This window comes from Galeopterus variegatus, unplaced genomic scaffold (assembly GCF_000696425.1).
Source record: "Galeopterus variegatus unplaced genomic scaffold, G_variegatus-3.0.2 Scaffold365, whole genome shotgun sequence".
Classification (NCBI taxonomy): Eukaryota; Metazoa; Chordata; class Mammalia; order Dermoptera; family Cynocephalidae; genus Galeopterus; species Galeopterus variegatus.
Window position 1 is genome coordinate 72,261 of NW_007726476.1, and position 25,115 is coordinate 97,375.

The window sequence follows — 25,115 nt, forward strand, 5'->3', positions numbered from 1 at the left end:
CCCCCCCCCCCCCCCGTCAATATTCTGGTAGATCTTTTGCCTTCAGAACGCTGGATCTTGATCATCCCTGAATTTATATTTCTGTCTTGCTTAACCAGATTTACTCTACAGTCAGTTTGCTTTTCATATCTTTTCACAGTTATACCATCTTTAAAAAAAAAATTACTCCTTTTATTTTTGTGCATTTATATACCCATGCGATTATACTCGATGCAGTTTTGCTTTGTTCACTTGATATGTTTTGCATTTCTATGCTTTAAAAAAACCCAGAATTTTATTAGTTGCATATTTCACTGTAATTTACCTATTTCCTTTTAAATGGCTATTACATGGTTTAGGGTGATTTCGTATAATGAATAATGTTTTCATAAACCCAAAGGTTTTTTTTTCCCTTTCTAATTGCAGACTAATTCCTTAAGATAGATTTCCAGAAATAGTATTAGTTCTCTGAAGAAATAGAAACAGTTTTAAAAGCTCTTGAATCATATTGCCAAAATGTTTCCCAAAAGTGTTATACCAGTTTTCATGCCAGCCAGCAAATCTGTGTGGAGTGTCCATTTCACCTCAACCAGCAACAGCAGGGAATGTTTTGGTGTTGACCTTTACATCTAGGAATTGGCTTATGGCTCTGCTGGGCTTTTATTCTGAATTACACCTAGAATTTTAATTGTGGTTGGGATCTGATTCGAGAGAAGGAAGGCCTAGCTTACCTTAAACTGCTTAAGTTCTGTTTTGATGCAGTCACTGCCCAGTTGAAGTGCATCTTTTTGGGTGCATGAAGTGACTGACTCTTTCTGCTTTTCAACCCCCTTAATTATTTTGGTAAGTTGGATGGTAGGAGACAAAGCAGTGTGTGTTTCCCATGACATTTTCCTTGAAAGCTTGGGTAGGTTTGTTCCCCCCCCCCCCCCCGGCCGGGGGGGGGGGGGGAAAACCCCACCCAAAGTTTAAAAGAAAAATGTAGGGGAAAAAACCCACGCTTTTTCCCCCCCCCCCCCCCGCCAATGGGCTAAGTGTGTCTGTGGAGGCATTGGAAATCTGGTTTAGTATGGTTTGGTAGCCACCCTGTCCGGGGGTGCTGCTGAGATGTAGCCCGAGTCACTGCTACTTCTTTAGCTAGAGAGTCATGAACAACTCTGGAGGTAATGTGACTTTTCCCTAAAAAATTTGTTAGAGAATTCAGAAGTATTAAATATGGACAGAAAACTTTCCCCCTGAATAGAAGGAAAGTGAAGAGAAAGCATTTCTACTGAACGTTGATAGTATGGAGGTCTTATGGAGGTCTTATTGGGCCTGCTGGCCTTTTAACAGCATTCAGCATAGTTGACCATCCTGGCCTCGGGTCACTTTGACTTAAGTGATTTCAGGCTCTCTTGGTTCTCTCCTTACTCATTGCTTGCGTTTCTTGGTCCTTTCCTGCCTTTTCATTTTCTTCTCTTCCTCAACCCCCCTCCACCCTCTGCCCCTCATGTTATTTAGGGGCTTCCTGTGTGCAGCTGATTCCCAGATTTATATTTTCTGGCTAGCCCTCTCTCCTGAGCAACAGATAAGCCGACAGCACCTTAAATATCATGTGTGCAAAAGAGAGGATGTGATATTTTCATACAAATTTATAGTTACTGATAAATAGTATTTCAATGAGAATTTTTCCTTAGAGTTTCAACTATAAAAATACCATAGGGGGCTAAGTTAAAATAATATCAATTTAAGACTTGTAATGTTGAGACTAACGTCTTCTCTCATTTTGTAAACTTTAGATCCCATATTTTTTTTGTGATAGGCCAGAAGAAAGTTTACCCATTTCCTTCCCAATGATTGAGTACAAAAGTTCTCATTAATGGATTTTTACTTTTATGAGCTTTCGTATACTATATATCTGTACCATTAAGTATCATTCCTTTTTCTTAGTTTCGTACTTTACGTCCTCTGACAAACAGTAATTCGAACTTATTGTGCAGTGGTACAACTTGCCTACTTTTAACTGTTTAGTTTTGTTAGTGTCACTGCCTTTCTAGAGCATTGTATGCATTTATTTGACTGTTGTATTTTTACCCTCATAAAAATGGAAGTAGAAGAAATGACATGTTAATGATAACACTGTTGAGGTAAAGATGGAAGTCACTAGGTATTCTAAAAGTGGTAATTCCTCAGTGTCTTCGTCTGTTCCTGATGCTATAATAAAATACCTTAGACTAGGTAATTTATAAACAACGAAATTTATTTCTCACAGTTCTAGAGGCTGGGAAGTCCAAGGTGAAGGTGCTGGCAGATTTGAGGTCTGGTCAGGGCTATTCTCTGCTTCATAGATGATGCCTTGTTGCTTATAGCAAAGTACATGGAACTGGGAAATGATAAAAAAATAAAATTTATTGCTTACAGTTTCAGAGGCTGGAGAGTCCAAAGTCCAGGGAACATATTTTGTGAGGGTTTTCCTTGGTGGTGGCTTCAGGGTATCATATTGCAAGATAGTGGAAGCAGAGAGAGAGAGACAGACAGACTACCTCTCACATGCTCTCCATTTAAAGCCCTCAGAGCCATGCCTGTGACCACCATTAATCTATTCATGAGGGCATGATCCTCAGAATCTAATTACCTCTTCAAGCCTCCACCTTTCAATTACCGTAATTCTTAACAGTGGGAAACAGTCACAGTGAGGATCAAGCTTCTTCTTTTTTTTTTTTCCTTTTTGTCTTTTTTACTGACCGGTAACGGGATCGCAACCCTCGGTGTTGCGCCTGCACCGCGCGCTCAGCCAGTGAGTGGGAACCGGTCTCCACATGGGATCCGCACCCTCAGTGGGAGCGCCATCGCACCGGCCCTGAGGATCAAGCTTCTAATACATATAACTTGGGGGTCACAATTCAGCCCATATCAGCACTTATCCTAATGATGGCAGAAGCCTCATGACCTAATCACCTCCCAAAGGCCCCACTTTCTAATACCATCACCTTAGTGATTAGGTTTCAGCATGGGAATTTTGGAAGGACACACACATTCATACCATAGCATTCAGTTCAGTGGGACTGGACCCCATTTGTACTTAAGCTGATTGTCTGTGTATCAGACAAGGTTCTTCTGTTGACACTGATAGAAACTCAAGTTAGCTTAAGGAGGATTCTAGTATAGCTCACAGAATCAAAATGTGAGCTGTGGGAGCTGGGACAGCTCTAGGACCTCAAGGACAAGAACAGAACTGACAATTTTGGTTGAGTAGGAATTATTCTTTTTTTTTTTTTTCCTTTTTGTCTTTTTTCGTGACCGGCGACGGGATCGCACCTCGCTCGGCCGGTCTGTATGTGGGATCCGAACCCTCGGCGGGAGCACCGCTGCGCTCCCAAGCGGTGCACTGTAGCAGTGCGCCACCAGGCCGGCCCAAGTAGGAATTATTCTGTCTCTTATCTTTGGTTGGCTTTATTTTTTCTACCTGTAGTCTTCATGGTTTCTCCAGATTCCCACTCTTTCAGCTTTTGTAAATTGAGAGTCAAAGGATGTTTCCTGTAATCTTCAGGGAGGAAAATCCTGAAAAAGACTGGTGAGAATCCCAGCTCGGGTCATTGACCAGGGGGAGGTGAGGTACAGTGATGAGCACCAAGGAGAGTGGGGAAGGAGCAGCTTTCTAAAGTGGGAGAAGGAAAGCTGGCAGCAGATATCCACTGTGACATTCCCCTAAGCAGGACAATACCAAAAGTAGGTGATGTACAGAAAGTATAGGAACCGCATCTAACAGGCGAAGTTTTGTGATGGAAGAAATTCAAGATTGCAATTGCAGTGTTGTGCTCGGTAGGACCATAAAGCTTGCTGACAGATGTAGCTCACAACACTCTTTTCCTTTGAAAGAAGAGAAGGCTGGAGTTTAACTTTATCCTAAGAAAAAATTTTTAGAGAAAATTAGTAAGACAATATCTCATTTCTTGCAAAGTCTCTGAGCAGTCTTTTTTATTTTTTATTTTATTTATTTATTTATTTTTTCCACTGAGGCATTTTATTTGTACATATGGATTACAATCCTAGAAAAAGAATCCCAGGATTTTCCCTCCTGTGTGTTTTCATCTTGCTTCTTCATGGTCCATGATGCCAGCCGAGGTTGTCAGTACAATGAAACCAAACTGACGTGATGGGAGCAGATTATTCTGCCATTTTTCTAGATCTTTGAGTTGTACATCAAATCTGGGGCTGATCACTCCACACTTGTTTAACCTGCCTGTGAGGTTCACAACAATTTTCCCAGCTCTGTGATCATCAATGATTTCAAATTTGCCAATGTAACCATGCTTCATCATCTCTGTTAGAAACCGGACAATGACTTTGGAGCACGGCCTAATAAGAACCTGGCATTTGCCTCTCTTTTCGGCATTGTTGATGCTCTTGAGAGCATCAGCCAGGACATTCATGCGCACCATTACGGGGGCAGAGAAAGATGGCGGAAAGAGTGAGCAGTCTTTTTTAAAAAAATCACTTCTGTCTACTGAATACCATTTTAGGTGTGCCATGAAAACTAGAATTTGAGGTAAGAATTATTTAAGTAAATTAATTTTATCTGTATTTTATTTTTACCTTATCCTGTTTTAAGTGGCTTGTATCTTAGTTTTTAAAACTAAACATTCACCTACTAACTAAGGATTTCATATCTCTAGACTCTTGGAAAGAAAATCTGTATTAAAATTAAGCCTGTTGCTCCTGCTCTTATGCTCTTCTGTTTTCAAATGCTTTTCAGGAATGGATTATGTGTGAGAGTGGGGATACTGGAATTCCAAATGTTCCACATCCACCTGGTTGACCACAGTATTCCACTATCAGCTTCAGTCAGGTTAGAGGAGGAGCCAGTTCACACCCCACAAGGTTAGGTGGGCACTTACTCCTTAGCTTTCCCACTCATTTGGTGATGCAGTGATATAGAGACATGCAAGATTGTGGCCTGGGAAGAATGCATCCTGTGACAAGAATCACAAGCACCAGGATCCTGGGGTATTTCTGCTTTGGGGGACCTTAATCTTGGCTTCTTCATTTCCTGTAGAAGTAGTCCAAATGTTGAGAACATCAGAGCATCCTTGCACTGTCTAGGACAGGTTGTCCAGCCTGTCCAGCCTCCATTAAATTATGAAACTTCACATTTAAAGTTTCTATATTTTTCAAGAGGTTTGTTAATAGAAGTATCATTGTACTTGAATTTATAGTTGAAATTATAGATCTTTGATTGCTCATAAATAAAGACTCGTTAGTCATTTCCTTTCCTATGTTCTCAGTCACCAGATTAATAAAGGTGAGCTAACCAACATAAATGGGTTAGCTTCTAATCTGAGGGTCCTTGGGGAAGTATTTTACCAATATTAAGTCAAGCAGATAAAAATTGGAAAAAGTAGTTTAGAAAAACAAAGGAACTAGTTTACTTTGCTAATTATAGACAGAATACAAAAAATAGGGTAACCGAATAAGCTAAGCACAAGAAACATATAACCCTAAAATACAAATTTATTTTATTTTTATTTTTATTTTTTTTCCTTTTTGTCTTTTTTCGTGGCCGGCAACGGATCGCAACCCTCAGTGTCACGCCCGGACCGGACCGGGACCGGCAACGGGATCGCAACCCTCGGCGTTGTGAGCGGCCGGTCTGTATGTGGGATCCGAACCCTCGGCAGGAGCGCCACCGTGCTTCCCAAGCGGCGCACTATAGCAGTGTGCCACCGGGCCGGCCCATAAAATACAAATTTAAAAAACCCTTCTTTGTTTTATCTTGTTCCTTTCTCTAAGCCTATTTTATCAGAGATCTCTTAAATCCACAGTAAGAACTCTAGTGTCTTGAAAGTATAATCCAGAGTCTTTTCTGTAATGCACAGTTCTTCTACTTCTAAAACCTTAACTTGGATTTTTTTTTTTTTTTGCTTCAAGTAGAGAAACTTCTGTAAACTGGGTGGAGGGGGCATGGGGGGCAGGGTTTTTCTTTGGAAGCATAGTCTTTTTCCTCCTGCTCCTCACTATTCCTAGTTTCTTCCTTTTGAAATCCATCCTTTGAGTTACTTTCTGGAGCAAATTACGCTGTTGTCCCCCACCCTCCAGCTCCTATAAACTATTCTTATATGCTTGAGGCGTGTGGGTTATGTCATTCTGCCGCAGTGTTGTGGTCTGAATATTTGTCCTTCCAAGATTCATTCATATGTTGAAACGTAACCCCCAAGGTGATGCTATTAAGGTGGGGCCTTTGGGAGGTGATCAGGTTATGCCCTCATGAGTGAGATTAGTGCGCTTACAAAAGAGGCCGGAGGGAGCTCATTAGCTCCTTTTGCCCTTCCACCATGTGAGGACAAATAGAAGGCACCATCTGTGAAGAACCCACCTGCTGGCACCTTGATTTTGGGCTTCCCTAGTCTCCAGAACTATGAGGAATATATTAACGTTTATAAATTACCCAGTCTGAGGTATTTTCTTGTAGCAGCAGGAACCAAGACACATAGTTTATCAAGCATTTAATACAACTTATACATTTTAACAGCCTTATTGAGGTATAATTGATACACAGTAAATGTCACATATTTAAGGTATACAATTGGATATGTTTTGATAATGTATTTATCTGTGAAATTGTTACCACACTCAAGATGGTGAACATATCCATCACTCCCAGTTTAAAAGGTAATAGCCATATCCCACAGATACGTACAATCATGTTCCAATTAAAAAAAATAAAAGGTAAAAAGAAGCATGTGAACAAAAATTTGGAATATAGAAAAAAAAGGGAAGTCACCTATATACCCTAACACTCAATTTGTAAAACCTTTGGTGTCCTTTTTCATTTAACATGACATCATGAACACTTTTCAGTGTTGTTACATAGTCTTAATAATAGTATGACTTTTTAAATAGTTGAGCAATAACATCTTAAAAAACATTCTTTACACGTCTAACATGATAGTACACAGAATGTTTCATGTTGGAGGTGGAAACAGATTTTGAGTTGGCTGTTGAAGTAAGAGGTGTTAGGAGGGAGTACAGGTAGTTCCAAAAGGCTGTCCTCTCTCTTCCATGGCAGGTACTTCTGTTTCCGAGGGCTGTCAGAATAGAGCTTTGAGAGGGAGACAGGTATGCTGCAGAGAGCATATGTACGTTTTAATTAAATGAAACTCAAACTGTGGGTGAGGTCAGTGATAAATGAGAGTACCTACTTGGGATACATTAAGTTTCTAAAGGCCCATGTAGCTTGTGGGAAAAGTTTGAATTTGATATGTGTAATTTAGAAATACCCAGTGAAGAATTTGGGAGATTGGAGTGACAGGACCCTCCTGGTGTATATGTAAAATAATCTTAATGGTTGATTAAGACGTAGGTTTAAAGAAATAATTCTCATGGCCATACTGAGTCAGAAAGGGTGATAAGTATAATGAGAATGGTTCGTCCTATCAAAGGTCACACCAAGGTTCTGGAATTTGATGATAGGATGTAGCATTGTCACTCCTAAAAAGATTTGGACAGTTGAAATGGGGCAAAGATTTTCCAGAGAAGATTTGTTTTAATTCAGGACACGTTTTATTGTCTGATGGTACCGGACTGTGAGGAGTGGGTTTTCTTTTTTCTTTTTTTTTTTTTTTTTTGTCCTTTTTTGAGACTAGCCACACCGTGCTCAGCCAGTGAGCACTGTGAGCGAACCGGTCATCCCTATATAGGACCCACAGGAACCCGCAGCGGGATTGCTGCTGCGCTCCCAGCGCTGCACTCTCCGGAGTGCGCCACAGACTCGGCCCAGGAGTGGGTTTTCAAAGATTAAAAATAATTGTCTCCATTATTAAGGAGTTTATGATGTGGTGGTTTGAAGTGAACATACCTTCAGAAAATAAGACAGGACTGATAGAAATAGCAGGCAGAGATTGAGGCTCCAGATGTGGTAATTATGTGAAAAATGGAAAAATAGTGGGCTTTTACAGAGGATCTCCAAAGAAGTTCATGGAAGGAATTTTATTACCTTTTCATCCTATTTTTCCATGAACTTTTAAAAGTACTCTTGTATTAGAATCCTGGGACTTTTTTGGTGGTTAGAGAAGAAACCAGTAACGGTCACATTGAAAAAGCATTCACAGATACTAGATCACATAGTAGCTTAATTTCAGATGGGTCCCGGCTTTCAGAATCAGTTGTTTGGTAGGAGCTTAGCACATTTCACTCTGTGGAAACTGTTGTAGTGAAGGCTGATTAGGTTCTCAAGACAGTACACACAAGGTCATTTCATGCATTTGTGCCCTTGAAGTATGCATTACACTATTAGGTTAAAGTATATGAAATTACTGTTTTTGGAGGTCAAAAACCATCAGATACTGGCAATTTCATATGGTTCAACCCAGTACATTTAATTATCACCATTTTTGATGTCCACAATTTGTTTATTTGACAAAACACTGGGACTACAAAATTGACCTGGTAGACAAGTCTTACAAACATTTCTCTGGAATCATTCATTCAGAGATTCAAATTGGGATTCCTGAGATTGAAGGTTTCTTTCCCCTTTTTTCTTGATGTTGCTTGTTTGTGCTCCCTTACCTGTTTTGGAGACAGATTCTCCTTAGTCCTGAGATTCTGATGGGTCTTCTTTAGTAGTCATCTTTCCTTCCCTCATCCCTGAAATAAGACTAGGGAGAGAGGAGTATTTTAGCGTGGTGTTTGCCAAACTGTGAGTTTTTAATAGCTTTTATGCAAAATGAAAGAGAATGGAAAATATCATATATTGCACGTGGTAATGGCAAGTGTTTTTTCTTGAAGCTGTTTCAGTTCTCTCAGTTCTCTGTGTATTTGTTTGCGTATGTACTGGGTTGTAGAATACACAGTATATTATTTATCACTGGCCTCAAAAATTTGAGAAATGCTGTTTTGAGAGATTAGTTGATGTATCTCAGGGTTGGCATCTCAGGGATTGAGAGTAAACCATTGTTGGGGTCCTGGGATTTCCTTAACCTTCTGCCTTTCTGCTGTGGGCCAGAGTGGTAGGCCACCTTCTCTCTTTTAACTGCTGCCACCAAGCTCCTTTAAACTCTGGCTCACGTTCTTCCTTTACGTGAAACGTAGTCTAGCATAAGGGCAGAATCCTTTGGAGTTTTATTTATTTATTTTTTAAGGCAGTTCCTGGTAGTTAAAAAGAGAAAACCCTAAGGTACAGAGATGATTTTCTCCTTTTTCATTTCAGTGTTGTAAGTAGTACATAAAACTTTCCAAGTTGAGTTTTTGTGGAGGGATAATTGAGGATTCATCTGTATTTCAGAGGAAAGCAGGAGAATAGTGCCTGGCATTTGGTAGCAGTAAATATTTGCAGAACGAATGTGGAGAGTCCTGAGCACTTGTCTAGGATTAGGGAACTACTTATTAGTGAATGATGAAGCAGAAGGGATGGTAGGAACAGAGAGGTGGTTATTCTCCCCTTATTTCTGTGCTGTGCTCTCTTGGAAGGAGAGGGATGAGCGGAAAGGAATCCCATATTGGGAACTGGGTGATTAAGAGAAGTGCCTGTGGCTAATTTTGTATATGGATGACCAATCTTTTTTGAGAGATGGGTAAGACATTCATACAAAGAGCTGCTGGTGGGATATTGTTTTATTAGTTTTTAGGGATATTGACTAGTGGTTCACTTATTCTTTCTCCACAAGTTATTGGAAAAGTTGATTGTTAGTAAGGCAGATTGCTTTTAGGGAGTTGTTATTTCCCCCCGGGGGCATGTTTAGATGAGAATGGAGACCACTTTGGCAAGGGCAACAGCTGCTGAACAATCTGTTTGGGGATTAGGTGCAAGTTGGTACGTAGTTGAAATCTGCCTTCTGGTTCCTGAAATTATGTTCCTCTGCCTTGAGGATAAATGTTCTCCTGCTCACTGCGGTTACATTCACTTAGTTCTGGCTGATAACCTTCCTCTCTAAGGGAGCTTCCTTGAAAGAGTGTTTGACAGCCACTATGAGTGAATTAAAAGTGTTGTTTTTGCCTTCCCTTAGTTTTTGCTCAGAATTTAATCCTAAATAGGCGATAGTAGAACATTTAAGTTCAAAATTTACTGTATGTTATTTAACCATTTTGGTAATGGTAGGGACTTCAGATGCCTTCTGACTGTTTAGATGGCAGTATCAAGAGAGACTTGTCCATATTGTGTGTTGAAGAGTAAATTCCAATAATCTTTAGAAGCATTAGTAGTAAAATTTACTTCGCTGGATGGTTCCTAAGCTTAGTAGTGGATTGGGGCTGCATACATGTGACAATACTAATTGTTGTGACAATACTAATTATGTCAAGAGTTTAGAGACGAGACTAAATTAACTGCCAGCCTATGACCATTGCCACTTAGCACTGTGTGGCTAAGATCCTTTTGATTATCTAAGTGAGTACTTATTTAATATTATAGATAAAATAACGTGCAAGTGGTGCTATTAATTTGTGTGTATGCAGACCTTTATGTATTAGGTAATGTGTCTAAATCCTGAGCCAGGATCTTAATAACACCAATCTGTTCTTAGGCTTGGCCTACAAGCAGTCAGTGCTAGAAGGTCTTTTGTGGTATCTAAATGATGTTCTGTGAGCCTGGAAAGTAATGTACAAGGGCTTGAAGGTACTGTTTACATATTTGCTTGTTTAGTTTGGTTGTTACTTTGTGAGTAGAATGTAAATTCACTTTTAGAAATGATGCCATAGTTGTCAGTGGACTGGTATATTTCCTGTAACGGTAGGACAGATGGAAATGCCTTTTCTTTCTGAGTTTCAGCTCAGCTGAATGTTTGGCCCTTAAACATGGCATCTTAAAACCTTGATTTAGTGGCTCAGATTTCCAATCACTAGTAGAAACTTAATGTCCACAAATTTTGAATGCTTGTATTTTATTGGGGTCTGGAATTATCCCCTCCAGAGATGCTCAGATTGGCTTTGTAGTTCTTATTGGTGGTATCACTTTTTATTCTGGAACATTTCAAGTAGCTGTCTCATCAGAAAAGGATATTTTTTTCTTCCATTTTTTATATGTGGATGCAATATATAGTTATAAATATTATATATAACTAGGTACTTGTGAAACTACATTTCAACTACAGATCAACATAGAAGAGTAGATGTAGTTAGACTGCTTTTCTAGTATATTTCAATTTGAAGTTTACTTGTATGAGTATATTAGTCCATTTCTGTTGCTTATAACAAAATACTTGAAACTGGGTGATTTATGAAATAAACAAAATTTGCTGCTTACATTTTCTGAGGCTGGGAAGTCCAAAGTCCAAGGAACACATCTAGTAGTGGCAGCAGTGACCCAGGGGTCTTACACTGCATGATGGTGGAAGCAGAGAGATACTGACAACCTCATTCACTCTCCTTTTAAAGCCCTCCAGACCACACCGCTGACCACCATTTTTTTTTTTTTTTGTCTTTTGTCTTTTTCCGTGTCCGGCAACAGATCGCAACCCTCAGTGTTGCCCCCTTACCGGACCGGGGACCGGCAACGGGATTGCGCTCCCGCGCCTCGTGAGCGGGAACCGGTCTGCATGTGGGATCCGAACCCTCGGGGAACCCTCGGGCGGCGCGCTTCCCAAGCGGCGCGCACCTATCCAGTGCGCCACCGGGCTGGCCCCCACCATTTTTAATCTATTCACTATGGCATGGTCCTACAATCTCATAACCTCTTCAAGGCCCCACCTTTCAATTACCGTAATATAATCTCCCACCCTCAACAGTTATAGTGGGGATTTAAGCTTTAGTGAAGTTTGGGGCGGCGGGGCATCCAGTCTACAGCAGTAAAATCAACTTGCATTTATTTAAAAATTTTTCTCAACATTATTTGATATTGGCATATTGTCTCCAGTGAGATCCATAATATTTCTCACGCCGTAGATGGAACTATTTAAAAATATTACTCTAAGAGTTTGTGTCGGTGGGGGCGGTGTGAGGGGCACTGGGGCAGTGGAATAGAGGTAAGATTGGTGTTGGAAAGGTTTTTAAGTACCATATGGAATAAAAAAATTTGAGACATGTTTCTAAACTTCTGGAAATAGGTAAATGTGATACTGTAATAAATATATTCTCCACTCCTGCTGCTTCACCTGACTTGCCTTAAAAAAAAAAAAAATGAAAAAAGAAATATATATTTGGTCTGGTCTCTGTCCCTGGTTCCTGGCACACAGCTCTTAAAAGCCTTGGACTCACCAAAGTGATGTGCCTTTTTGTATGCTAATAAGATAAGGCTTGGGGCTACTGGTTGCCAGGGGAACCAACTTGTGTTTCGAGGGCTGAACTTTGAGCCCCACCCCACACCTCCATAAAGAAGAGAGGGGCTGAAGGTTGAGTTGATCACCAGTGACCAGTGATTTAATCTGTCATGCGTACCTAATGAAGCCTTCATAAAAACCTGAAAAGGACAGGGTTCAGAGAGCTTCCAGGTGGGTGAACAAGAACACATCCGTGTGCTTGCTTGGTAGAGTGGTACACCCCCACTCCAGGGGGATGAAAGCTCTTGGGCTCAGGACTCCTCCAGACCTCATCTTATGTATTTCTTCATCTGGCTGTTTGTTTGTATCCTTTAAAATACCCTTTGTAATAAATGGGTAAACATAAGTAAAGTGCTTTCCTGAGTTCTGGGAGCTGCTTTAGCAAATTAATCAAACCCTAGGAGGGCATCGTGGGTGGGAAGCACTGGTTGCAACTTGGGGCTTGTGATTGGCATCTGAGGTACTATGGGCACTCTTGTGGGACTGAGCCCTTAACCTGTGGAATCTGATGCTAAGAACTGAATTAAGTTATAGGACATTCAGTTTATGTCTGACAGAGAAATCTGGTGTCAGAAATGTTGTATTGAGTGTTGTGTGAGAGTAGGAAAAACATATCTAATAAGATATGCTGGGCCGCCCAGTGGCTCTCTCGGGAGAGTGTGGTGCTGATAACACCAAAGCCATGGGTTCAGATCCCATATAGGGATGGCCGGTTAGCTCTCTGGGTGAGCATGGTGCTGTGACAACACCCAAGTCAAGGGTTAAGATCCCCTTACCAGTCATCTTAAAAAAAAAAAAAAAAAAAAAAAAAAGCTATAGGGTACTTATCCTTTATTAAGAAGAATTTATAGTTGTTATGGCTGGAAACTAGACCCTTGCTTTGTTCTAGCAAAGTTATGTATTTGGCTCAATAAGTGAAATATGCCCATTGACCTAGTTATATATTTTTAAATCGGATTAAAAATATAAAATAGTGTGTGCAGAAAATTGACAAACTATGGAAAGGTAGAAGAAACAAGGTAATCAATCAACAAATACTTATTGATTAGCTTCACAGATTTTCATTACTACTGCCAGGTAAACAAGGTCCATGTACCCAGGGAGCTCTAGTGGGGGATGGGGGACAAAGATGTACTAATAAGTCAGTTACTCTCAGTAAGTGCAAAGAAGGTAAAATCTGCCGTGGGAAAAGCTGGGGGGTGCAGAAGGAGGCAGGGCCTGACTTGGTTGGATTGGTTAAAAAAGGCCTTTTTGGGGCTGAGCCCGTGGCGCACTGGAGCGCAGCAGCGCTCCTGCCGCGGGTTCGGATCCTATAAAGGGATGACCGGTGCGCTCCCAGCGCTCACTGGCTGAGCACGGTGTGGCCGGTCACAAAAGAAAGGACAAAAAAAAAAAAAAAAGGCCTTTCTGAGAGAGTGAGGTTTGAGTTGACCTGAAAGATGAGGAGGCAGTCCTGTGGCGTGTAGGAGGAGGAGCACCCTAAGTAGAAGATACAGCAGGCCCCCAGGCCTGAGATGAAATGATCATGCTTTTGTTCAAGGGACAGAAAGTAGAGTCCTTAGCAGAACCACAGTAAACATACTTTGAGTCTTTTTGATGCTTGGTTTGACTTGTGTTTATGGAATTTGTATTCTGCCTTTTTAACATTTGCTTCATAACATAAACATTCTGTTTCATGGCTTTAGTCAAACATTTTTACTGTTGACATAATTAATTTTGTTAAACCTATCATGATTTACTTACCCATTCGCTGATAGTTAGGCTTTTAGGCCCCCTCCCCCCCTTTTCTGTTATAAATATCATAGTGAGCACTTTTGGTTCTAAAGCTTTTTTGTTTCTTATGGTTGGTCCTCAGAAGGTGAAATATAAACTGGGTCAAAGATATGAATTATTTAATATTTACTGCCAAATACTTGGCAAAATGTTTACTTTATGTTCCAGTTACCAGTGTACATAGAGTGTTTATTCTATCCTGGCCAGCATTAAGTGTTATCTTTTTTAAAAAAAGTATTATCTTTTTTTTGAAAAAGTGTTTTACTGTGCTAAAATACAGATAACATAAAATTTACTGTGGTAATTACTGGCATATCTGTCACCTCAAACATTTGTTATTTCTTTGTGATGGGAACATTCAAAATCCTCTCTTAGCTATTTTGAGATATGTGATATGTTATTGTTGACTGTAGTCACCTGTATTAGTCCGTTCTTGTTACTTATAACAAAATACATGGAATTGGGTGATTTATAAAGAAAATGAAATTTATTGCTTACGTTTCTGAGGCTGAGAAGTCCAAATTCCATCTGGTGGTGGTGACAGTGACCCAAGGGTCTCACATTGCAAGGTGGTAGAAGCAGAGAGAGCAGAGAGAGAGCAAAAGGCAGACCCTCCTCTTCTTTTAAAGCCCTCGGAACCATGCCCCTGACCACCATTATTAATCCATTCACTACTGTATGGTTCTACAATCCAATCACCTCTTCAAGGCTCCACCTTTAAGTTACCACAATAGGATTTCCCACCCTCTTGACAGTCACAGTGGGGGCTAAGTTTCTAATATATAAAACTTGGGGAACACAATTCAAGCTTCAGTGAGTTTGGGGGGACATAACTCAATCCACTCCATCATTGTGCTGTGCAGTAGCACACCAGAACTTACTCTTCCTCTGTAATTGTAACTTTGTACCTGACCATCATCTCCCCATGCCTCTCTCCCACGACCCTCCCCCGCCTCTGGTAACCACTGTTCTAGTCACTACTTTTATGAGATCAACTTTTTTTATTTTTATTTTTATTTTTTAAAAGATGACTGGTAAGCAGATCTTAACCCTTGACTTGGTCTTGTCAGCATCACACTCTCCCAAGTGAGCTACTGGGCCATCCCTATATAGGGATCTGAACCTGAACCGTGGCCTTGGTGCCATCAGCACCACAACTCCCAAGTGAGCCACAGGATCATCTTTTAGATTCCCCATATATGTGCACAATTCAGTAGCATTAAGTACATTCACAATGTTGTGTAACCATCACCAGTGTCTAGTTCTAGAACTTTTTCATCACCCTGAACGTAAACCCTGTCTCCCTTAAGCAGTCACTTCCTAATCCCTTTTCCCCACCAGCCCTTGGCAACCATTGATCTGCTTTCTTTTTCTGTGGATTTTCCTATTCTTGAGGTTTCATGTAAATGGAATTATTTAATATGTGGCCTTTCGTGTCTGGGGTTTTCAAGGCTCATCCATGTCACAGCAAGTGTCAGTACTTCATTCCTTTTTATGGCTGAATAATCCATTGTTTGGATATACCACTTTTGATTATTCATTCAACTCTTGGTGAACATTTGGGCTGTTTTCACCATTTAGCTATTGTGAATAGAGCTGTTATGAACATTTATGTACAAGTATTTTTTGGAGTACCTGTTCTCAACTTCTTAGGACACATACCTATGAGTGGAATTGCTGGATCACGTGCTAATTCTATGTTTAACTTATTGAGAACTGGCAATAACATTATGTACCATTTTACATTCCCACTATCAGTGTATGAGGGTTCCAAGTTCTCCACATCCTCTCCGATACTTATTTTTCACTTTTTTGTGTTTTGTTTTTTATTATGGCCATCCTAGTGAGTGTGAAGTAGCATCTCACTGTGGTTTTTGGTTTTCATTTCCCTAATGACTAATGATGTTGAGCATATTTTCATGGGCTTGTTGGCCATTTGAGTATTATCTTTTTCTAATTTGAAATTTTATTGAAATATAACATGTATAGAAAAATGCACATAGCGTACATTTATGTAACCAGATCAAGAAGCGGAACCTGGTTCCCCTCATGAGTAACTCCTATCTTCCTGGTAACAGCTAGATTAGTTTTGCCTTTTTTTGTATACTTATATGAATACAGTTACACAGTATGTATTGTTTCTGGCTTCTTTGGCTTAACGCTAGGTTTGTGCCATTCATTTATATTGTTCCTTTTATTCCATCATGTGAGATGCTAGTTTATCTATTCTAGGGTTGATGAACATTTGGATTGGTTGCAGTTTTTAGATATTATAATGTCATGAACATTCTAGTATTTGGTTTTTTTTGTTTGGTTTTTTTGAGTACGTGTGTGGGTCAAATGAAGCTTTTACAGTGGTTGTACCAGCTACAAGTGGTTGTACTAGCTTCAGTATGACTTATTTTTACTATATTATATGAGTCATTTATACTATGGCATAAATATTTCCTCTACTTTGTTGGTTCATTTTTTTCCTTTTAATTTTAGTTCTTTTTGACATAGAAAATTTTAAGTGGTTTTCTTTTTTCATTTCTTTGGTTACTTTTAAGTTTAGAAAGTGACCTCTCCATTCAGAGTTTTGAAATTAGAAGACAGCTCTCTGAGCCAAATAATCTTGATAAGAAGTTATAAGACTAATGAAATGTAAGCATACTTGAAAAAATGAGAATATTTTCTGTCCTGGGGGAGCTATCATTCTTTTCAGATTTTAAGAGTGTACCCCAATGCTTTTATAGTAATTAAAAAAATTACAAATTAATTTTAACTCTGCATTGGGTCATAAGTGACTTACTGGGGCAGGATTCAATATTGTCTTAATTTTTTGGTTTTGGAGCTCTATTAGCCTCCTGTTCCTTCTTAAGTTACTTTCTTTTGAAATTACAAAGTAGTGCATACAGATATTATAGAAAATTTGAAAAATATGATTTGAAAATTACATAGGAAAATGAAAATAATGCCACTGTTTGGAGAAAACCACTTTAGTGTGTGCATTTCCTATTTGTTTTTTAATGCAATATTAGCTTTTTTTATTGAGTGTTCTATAATGTGATTTCCCTCTTAATATTCTATTATGAATACTACTTTGTATTATTTTAGAGCATGAGTTTTTAAAATTAGAGCATGATTTTAAAATTTAATTTTTATCATAGTAGTACATGTGTTTACAAAGTAAAATAGTTTTGCAAGACTTATAATTGAAAAAGGAAAGGTGGTTGCTAGCGCTATTTCTTTCCCCTCTGGAATCTAGCTCTCCAGAGGAACGCTGTCAACTTCTACTTGTTTTTTCTGCAGTGGTTTTTTTTTTTTTTTTTTTTATGTCTTTTTTTTGTGGTTGCTAGCGCTATTTCTTTCCCCTCTGGAATCTAGCTCTCCAGAGGAACGCTGTCAACTTCTACTTGTTTTTTCTGCAGTGGTTTTTTTTTTTTTTTTAATTTCTGGATATTCATGCTTCAACTAAGATATATCTCTTGACTTCCCATGATGGAAGATGGGGTTTTCATTTTTTTAACATTGCCCCTTTCTCCATGATGTGTGTTTCCCTTTTCATCTCCTAGATATGGTTCTATAACAAATTTTGGTTAACCAAGATTTGCATTAAAGTGATTATGTAGATATTATTCACATCTGAGCCATGTTGTGTACTATGATTACATTTTTTTGAAACAACTTTTTGTTTTATGTAGGTTTAATGAATATTTGTGTTCATTTGTTTCCATGCATTCATCACTTACTCAGCTCCAGACTCTCTCCTTCCAGAGTTTGACTCTCCTTTCCAATATAGTCAGACACATCAGGTTATCTTTCATTTTCTTTTTTATTTGTTTTTTCTTGGAAACCTCTTACCTGTTCTAGTTGGGCTGGTTGCTCTCTTTCTTTTCCTATTTATTTATTTATTTTTTAAGAGAGTTTTGAGCTTGATTTCAATCTCCCACAACAAAATCTGTCAAAGAAAATGAATGATAATCACATATTTAACAAGTTACACAATATATATAAAGGTTATTATACCCAGAAGAATTATGTAGTTAATGTTTGATTAAAATATTTACATCAGTGGTGCTTTGAAGACTGCTTAATAGTCTTTTTTTTTTTTAATTCTTTAAGAATATCAACAAAATCTGCAAACCATTATCTAGACTGACCAAGAAAAAAAAAAAGACAGAAATTACTAAAATCAGGAATAATGTAGGGGCATGGTAGAGCAGTTGCTGCTTCTCCTGCGCTGGAGTGGGCTTTGAAGTGAGAGATGTCCTCTTCTTTTTCTGGTCTCCACTGGTGACTCTCCTTGTGTCACTGCAGTCAGGTGTCTGGTGGACCCACCTGCATGGTACTTTGGTACTTTGGCTACTGCTGTGGTGTCAAGTGGTTCTTGCGACAACTGTGGCTGTGGTGTTGGCTCTGGTGGGCCACCTTCAAGGAAGTGGTGTTTTTGGTGTGCTACTTGCCTGTTTCCCAGAGGGTGATGCTGCCCTTGACTCCTGCCTAGGACCCCAGGCGTGCTGTTTCTTGCCTGCATCCAGGTGGAGAGGGCTGGCCCTTGGCTCCTGCCTTAAGACCTGGTTGTTTTCTTAACCCACTTCTTGTAGTGGAATTTTCACCATCATCATGAGAATTCTTTCTGCCTTTTTTTATATGTTGCTTACCGCTTGTAGCTGCCTAAGAAATGAGGCATGGGAAACAAATTCTTTGGGACCTAGGATATTTAAGAATGTCTTTATTAGAGCCTCCTTTTGATAGATAACTTGGCTGTGTTTAGAAGCCAAGTTTGGAAATTATTGTCCCTCAGAATTTTGAAGGAATTGCTCTTGTGTCTTGTTTCCAGAGTTGCTGTGAAAAACCTGTCATTCTGATTCTTAGTTTTTGTAAGAAATCTGCTTTTTCTTTGAGGAAACTTTTGGGCTCTTCTCTTTATTTTTGGTGCTCTGAAACTTTATAGCAATGTATCTTAGTGTGAGTCTTTGTTAAAAAAAAATATTCGTTGTGCTGAGTCCTTGATAGACCCTTTTAATCTGGAAACATATGCCCTCTGATACTTAGCAAATTATTTCTCTGGTAATGGACTTTTCTTTTTGAAAAGGAAGAACTCCTGTTATGGGGTTTAGGGCCTTCTGAACCAATTCTTTTATTATTTTCTCTTTCCTTTCCCATTTTCTGTCTTTTTTTGTTATTCTTTATGTTCCAACTTCTTTATTGGATTTAAAATTTTTACTCTTTTAATTTTGAGGGTCTTTTGTTTTATGAATATTTCTTTTAATAACATTCTTATTTCATGGATGCATATCTTTTTTTTCTTTGAGGATATTAATTACATATATATTGAGATTTTCTTCTGTTCCCTGAATTATCTGTTTCGTTTTTCTCCCTGTGTTTTGCTTACTACCTTTCATAAAGTTTTTCTCAAATGTTTGATATCGTTCAGATTTAATTGTGACACTTTTTTTTCTTTTTTCTTTTTAAAGTGAATTGGAAGGTCTGTTTTCATGGCTTATTATAGTGTGGTGTTCCTCTTTGAAGGGTGAACTGGTGAATCTGTCTTTCTTTGGGGGACCCTCAGCTGTCACTTCTCTGAAGGTCTTTTTTTTGGTTCAGGCTGTTTTGTTTTCCTTTAGAAGGGTTTCCTGTCTAAGAATAAGCTTGGCTGCCAGCATTCCGTGACTGAGCTGGGGAAAAGGAGGGTTGTGGGTGGTAGTTCCCATTCAGTATTTAGACTTGCTTTTAATTCCCCTCATACCTCCCCTCAGAATGCCTTTGTTTACAGTCCCCTAGTGTAAACTTTCCAGAGTGAAGGGCTACGTGTCTGATTGGGTTGCTTGGGTTATGGTATCTGGGATTTTGATGAATGACTCCTTATACAGTGTTTCAGTCAGTTCTTTTTAACCTTCCCCACTCCTGACTCCTGACCTTTTCTAGGCTTTCTTCTCCATAACTCTGCTAACAGTTTCCTTCAATCTACTAAGTGAGCTACCACTAATCCATCTGCTTTCCAGCTTCCAAAATTGTGCCAATATCTATAGTCTACTGTAGTTTTCTCTTATTTTTTTTGTTTGTGGTCTCTGCCTTTAAAACTTACAAATAATTTAGTGTTGGACTTGTAAGAAACACTCCATCCCATTCTGCCAAGGAAGGTGTGAGCAGTGGGCTGAGGCTTTCTCAGGTCTGTGCACTATTCAAGACCTTAGTGTATGCTTGGTCATTTTATTGGGTAAGAGAGAGAAGGGCTAGTTTTGTGATTGGTTAAGGTTATTGAAAGTTTACTTGATTTGAAGGGACTAAATTATAGCTAACTAGATTCTACCAATGCTTATCAACTAATTTATTAAAATATAAGTCTAATAGGTTAAATTTAGGTGTATTTTTTAAACGGTCTAATAATGTCACATTAAAAGTATTTGCAAAAATTCTGTTTTGGTGCCTTGTCCATAATCTACCCAAAAGGAGCATTGGTTGGTTGGTTTTTTAAATAAGAGACGGATGTGAGGATTAGGTTTTTAAGAGTTTTTAAGATGTCTGATATTTTTAGGTAAGAATGTTGTATTAGTTTGCTAGAGCTGTAATAACAAAATACCATAGACTGGGTGGCTTAAACATTTTTCTCACAATTCTGGAGGCTTGAAGTCCAAGATCAGGGTATTGGCAGGGTTGGTTCCTTCTAAGACCACTCTCGGCTTGCAGATGGCACCCTTCTCTCTGTATCCACATATTGTCTTCCTCTGCGTGTTTGTATAGTTTAATCTCCTTCTTATAAGGACACCAGTGATATTAGACTAGGGCACAGCTGTATGATCTCATTTGACTCTTTTTTTTTTTTTTTTTTTTTGGTTTTTTTTTTTAGGTAAGAATGTTGTATTAGTTTGCTAGAGCTGTAATAACAAAATACCATAGACTGGGTGGCTTAAACATTTTTCTCACAATTCTGGAGGCTTGAAGTCCAAGATCAGGGTATTGGCAGGGTTGGTTCCTTCTAAGACCACTCTCGGCTTGCAGATGGCACCCTTCTCTCTGTATCCACATATTGTCTTCCTCTGCGTGTTTGTATAGTTTAATCTCCTTCTTATAAGGACACCAGTGATATTAGACTAGGGCACAGCTGTATGATCTCATTTGACTCTTTTTTTTTTTTTTTTTTTTGGGTCTTTTTGTCTTTTTTCGTGACCAGCAACGGATCGCAACCCTCAGTGTCGCGCCCGTACCGGACTGGGACCGGCAATGGTATCGCAACCCTCGGTGTTGCCCCTGCTCCTCGCTCAGCCAGTGAGTGGCCGGTCTGTATGTGGGATCCGAACCCTCGGCCGCAGCGCTTCCGCGCCACCAGGCCGGCCCCTCATTTGACTCTTTAATGGTCCCATTTCCAAATGCAGTCACATTCTGAGGTACTGGGGATTAGGACTTCAACATATGAATTTTGGTGGTGGTGGAACACAATTCATCATATAACAAATATTTAAAAATATTTGTTGCTTTTTGGTGATATTTAGCTGAATGGAAGAGGAGGATTTCCACTGTTTGGTCTTTTACATACTGTTATTTATCTTCTAGTGTTTCACTTTAACATGTGTATGGTATTTAAACATTGCTATTTATTTCTAATGGATAAGTCACTCAATATGTAGTCCCCCTTTGTTTAATAGCTGTCTAATGCAAATTTTCCCACCTACTTATTTACCCCTTTATATTAAGCCCTCTTTTTTCCCCTTTAGCTCTGTTTGCCCGTTCTCCCCAACAAGGCATTGACATTTTCCAAAGTTTAAAGAAACAGTAATAACTTCACTGATCAGAAATGGTGAAAGAGTCTGGACTTTAATTATGCCTGGAATAGCCCCTAAGAGTATTGGTTTTTTTCTAATTGAAGCAACAAGGAATTTCTGTTTTTATGTCTGCCACTAAAAATAGTTTTAAGCTTCTGAGTTTATTTAATGGAATGACTGTTATTATTTTACTCATAGTGTGTATTGTTACTAAAGATTTTTTGACATGTATAAGTTTTTGCTTATTAGAAACTTCTAGCAAAAACTATAGTACTTACAAAAAGTTTTACATTGTATTTGTAGTTGAATAAATGAAATTTAGAATATGACCTCTCAAAATCTGATATGTGAAAGACTATTGGGTAATATTTTCATTTATTATATATAACATATTCGTGATTCCACCATAATCTTTTTTTTGTGATCCTAAGTGATAAACTGTTTTGACCATTATTTGTGAATTTTTTTTTTTTTTTTGTCTTTTGTCTTTTTCCGTGTCCGGCAACGGATCACAACCCTCAGTGTCGCGCCCGTACTGGACCGGGACCGGCAACGGGATCGCAACCCTCGGTGTTGCTCCCGCACCTTGCTCAGCCAGTGAGCGGCCGGTCTGTATGTGGGATCCGAACCCTTGGCGGGAGCGCCGCCACACTTCCCAAGCGGCGCACTGTAGCAGTGCGCCACCGGGCAGGCCCAGCTCTCTGTATTTCTAATTTGAGCCTTCTAATTGTACTGTGCAGGACTTGATATTTTTGCTTATGCGTATTTTGTATGCTTGATCTACTAGTAGTTCTGAGCAGAATAGTTTAAAGAATAATTGTTGATTTTTCTCTGACAGTTCTATTAGTCCTTAGATATATTTGAGTCCTGTTGTTGAGAGTGAATTTGTTTAAGGTGGATAGTTCATATTCTCTTGTCATTTTCCTCAGTATATAATATCATCTTTATTTTTATTTTTTAAATTTTTTTTGGAAAATTTCAACCTTTACAAAAACTAAGAATATTACGAAGAAAATTAATGTACCTTCTCATAGATTCACCAGTTACTACTATTTTTTCATATTTATTTTTTTATTCATTTTCTGTGTATGTATATCTGTGTGTTTACTGTACCATTTGAGTTAGTCACACATAATGCTTTATCCCTAAGTGTAAATAAACAAAATGGGCAACTCTCCTACATAATCACAATATAGTTATCATACTCTGGAAATTAGCATTGATACCAAGTTATCATCATCTAATGTTATCAATATTTTCTTAAGTTTCTGGGTAATCTTTTTGTTGTTTTTCTCCCTGTAGCCCCTCTCTCCCTCCACTCAAGATCCCATCATTTATATTTAATTTTCATGTCTCTTTAGTTTCATTTTAATCTAGATTCTAGAATGGTTCTTTAGGCTTGTTTTTCTTGACATTGCCATTTTGAGGAGGCCATGCCAGGTGCTTTTGTCCATGATTTTGCATATGTTTCATTGTTTCTGCATGAATGGATTCAGGACGAACATTTATGTTGTATTCTTTTTAGCCCATCATCTGGAGGCAGTTTTTCTAGTATTGGGGATGTTAGGTTTGATCATTTTATGAAGTTGGTGTCTACCAGGTTGCTCCATTGTAAAGGCATCCTTTTCTCTTTGTAATTAGTATGTGATTTATGAAGTGATGCTTTGAGGTTGAATGAATATCCAACAATCTCTAACCCAGTGTTTTAGCATTTATTGATTTTTGCTTGAATCAAATATTATTATAACAGTTTGAAATGGTGATTTTCCATTTCGATTATTTCGTTAGCTACTGCTGTTCTATAATTTTGCCTTCCTTTATATTTTATTGGATATTAACACTGCTTTTCCAGCTGTTCTTTGTTTTTTACATCTTTTCTCCTCCATGTATTCTTTTTTGTACCCTATTACTTTTTTGTCCTACTTTCCACTGGGTAGATGGAATTTTCTTCTTTTGACTTAAAGGTTTTACATTCTTTTATTTTGTGTTCTTAGCCACTTACCCTTAACTTAAACTGGATATATGTTTGTTTATGTCTGTTGGTTTTAAAAATTTACCAATGTCTATATCTTCTCTTCAATAAGACAAATACTTTATTATACTCTTGTGTTCTTGGGCAAAGTCTCCCCTCACCCAGTCAAGTTGATATTATCTAAGATTTTTAGATTTTTTTATTATGGGAATATTTTTACTTCCTTTCCTCCTCCCCTTCCCTCCCTCCCTTCTTTCTCACATTCTTTCTTCTATTTACACTTGTGTAGGTTCTCTTTCTTTTAGAAGACAGGAAGATATTAGATATTACATAATTTACTTTATATTCTCTATCCAAATGATTAATTGTTGCTTTGCCTCCCACAGATTTGTCACTCCTTTTCCCCTGGGTGATGGAGCCGCCAAAGATTACTCAAAGCCCATCTCTTCTGAGCAGTGAGAAGCCCCGAAAAGGGGTTAATCTCCTGGAACCCTCAATAGCTAGGCATTCCTTCCATTTGGGAAATTAACCACGAATTTGGGTTCTCTTCCCGCATTTATTCTCTAGACCAGGAAGTTACAGGAAGAGAACATAGGTGGGGCTTTTGCTAAGTACAGTTTAACAAGTTTAACAATAGAAGCTGGTAACATTCAGTAAGGTGACATTCTATAATGCAATTAAATGATCCACTAACAAAAGCTTGATTTTAGCAAGCATCTCTTGCAGCAATTTCCCAGTATCTTTACATACATATCAATGAATAACCTGTCTGTCTTTGAGCTAGCAACCTTGCTGTGTTAAAATTTTTTATCTTACAACAGAGACTATATAGCCTTGGGAAAATTTCCTGTCCTTTGCAAGGTCAATATTTGAAACTGCAAGGCGTTGGAAAAAACCAGGCCCTGTGAAGTACATTTGTTTTATGCATACTTCACAATTAATAATTAAAAATAAAGTTTTGATACTTATGTTGAAAGTATAGGAATACTCTTGTAAGTGGAACAACTTCTCAACTCTACCACACACATGAAATATTAGTATATTAAGCACTGTGGAGTGGCTTTAGGTACAGCTAGGTGCTCTAAAGTGTAGGTTTCTTCAGTTCTTTGCAGCAAGCCATTTTCATATCTTAAGAAAGGAATGAAGAATCCTAACTTTGCAGAGGTTTTGTAAGGATTGAGGTAGTGTAGAAGCGTAGATGTAGATAATAGTATTAATAGTTGTAAAAAAAGAGAAGTTTAAGCAGACAGAAACTCTTAAAAATGCCACTGATTAAAAAGTAAAGATTTAGGGCCGGCCCAGTGGTGCACTGGATAAGTGCGCCACTTGGGAAGCGTGGCGGCGCTCCCGCCCGAGGGTTCGGATCCCACATACAGACCAGTTCCCGCTCACTGGCTGAGCGAGGCGCGGGAGCAACAC

General features: G+C 38.7%; 1 protein-coding gene and 1 pseudogene across 1 annotated transcript in view; one reads left to right on the forward strand and one right to left on the reverse strand.

Moving 5' to 3' along the window:
- The window catches only part of ENAH (enabled homolog (Drosophila)), a 168,665-nt gene that overhangs the window by 24,566 nt on the left and 118,984 nt on the right, over positions 1 to 25,115 (forward strand). The gene's annotated exons all lie outside the window — the stretch shown is intronic.
- On the reverse strand, positions 3,969 to 4,430 carry LOC103586687 (annotated as a pseudogene).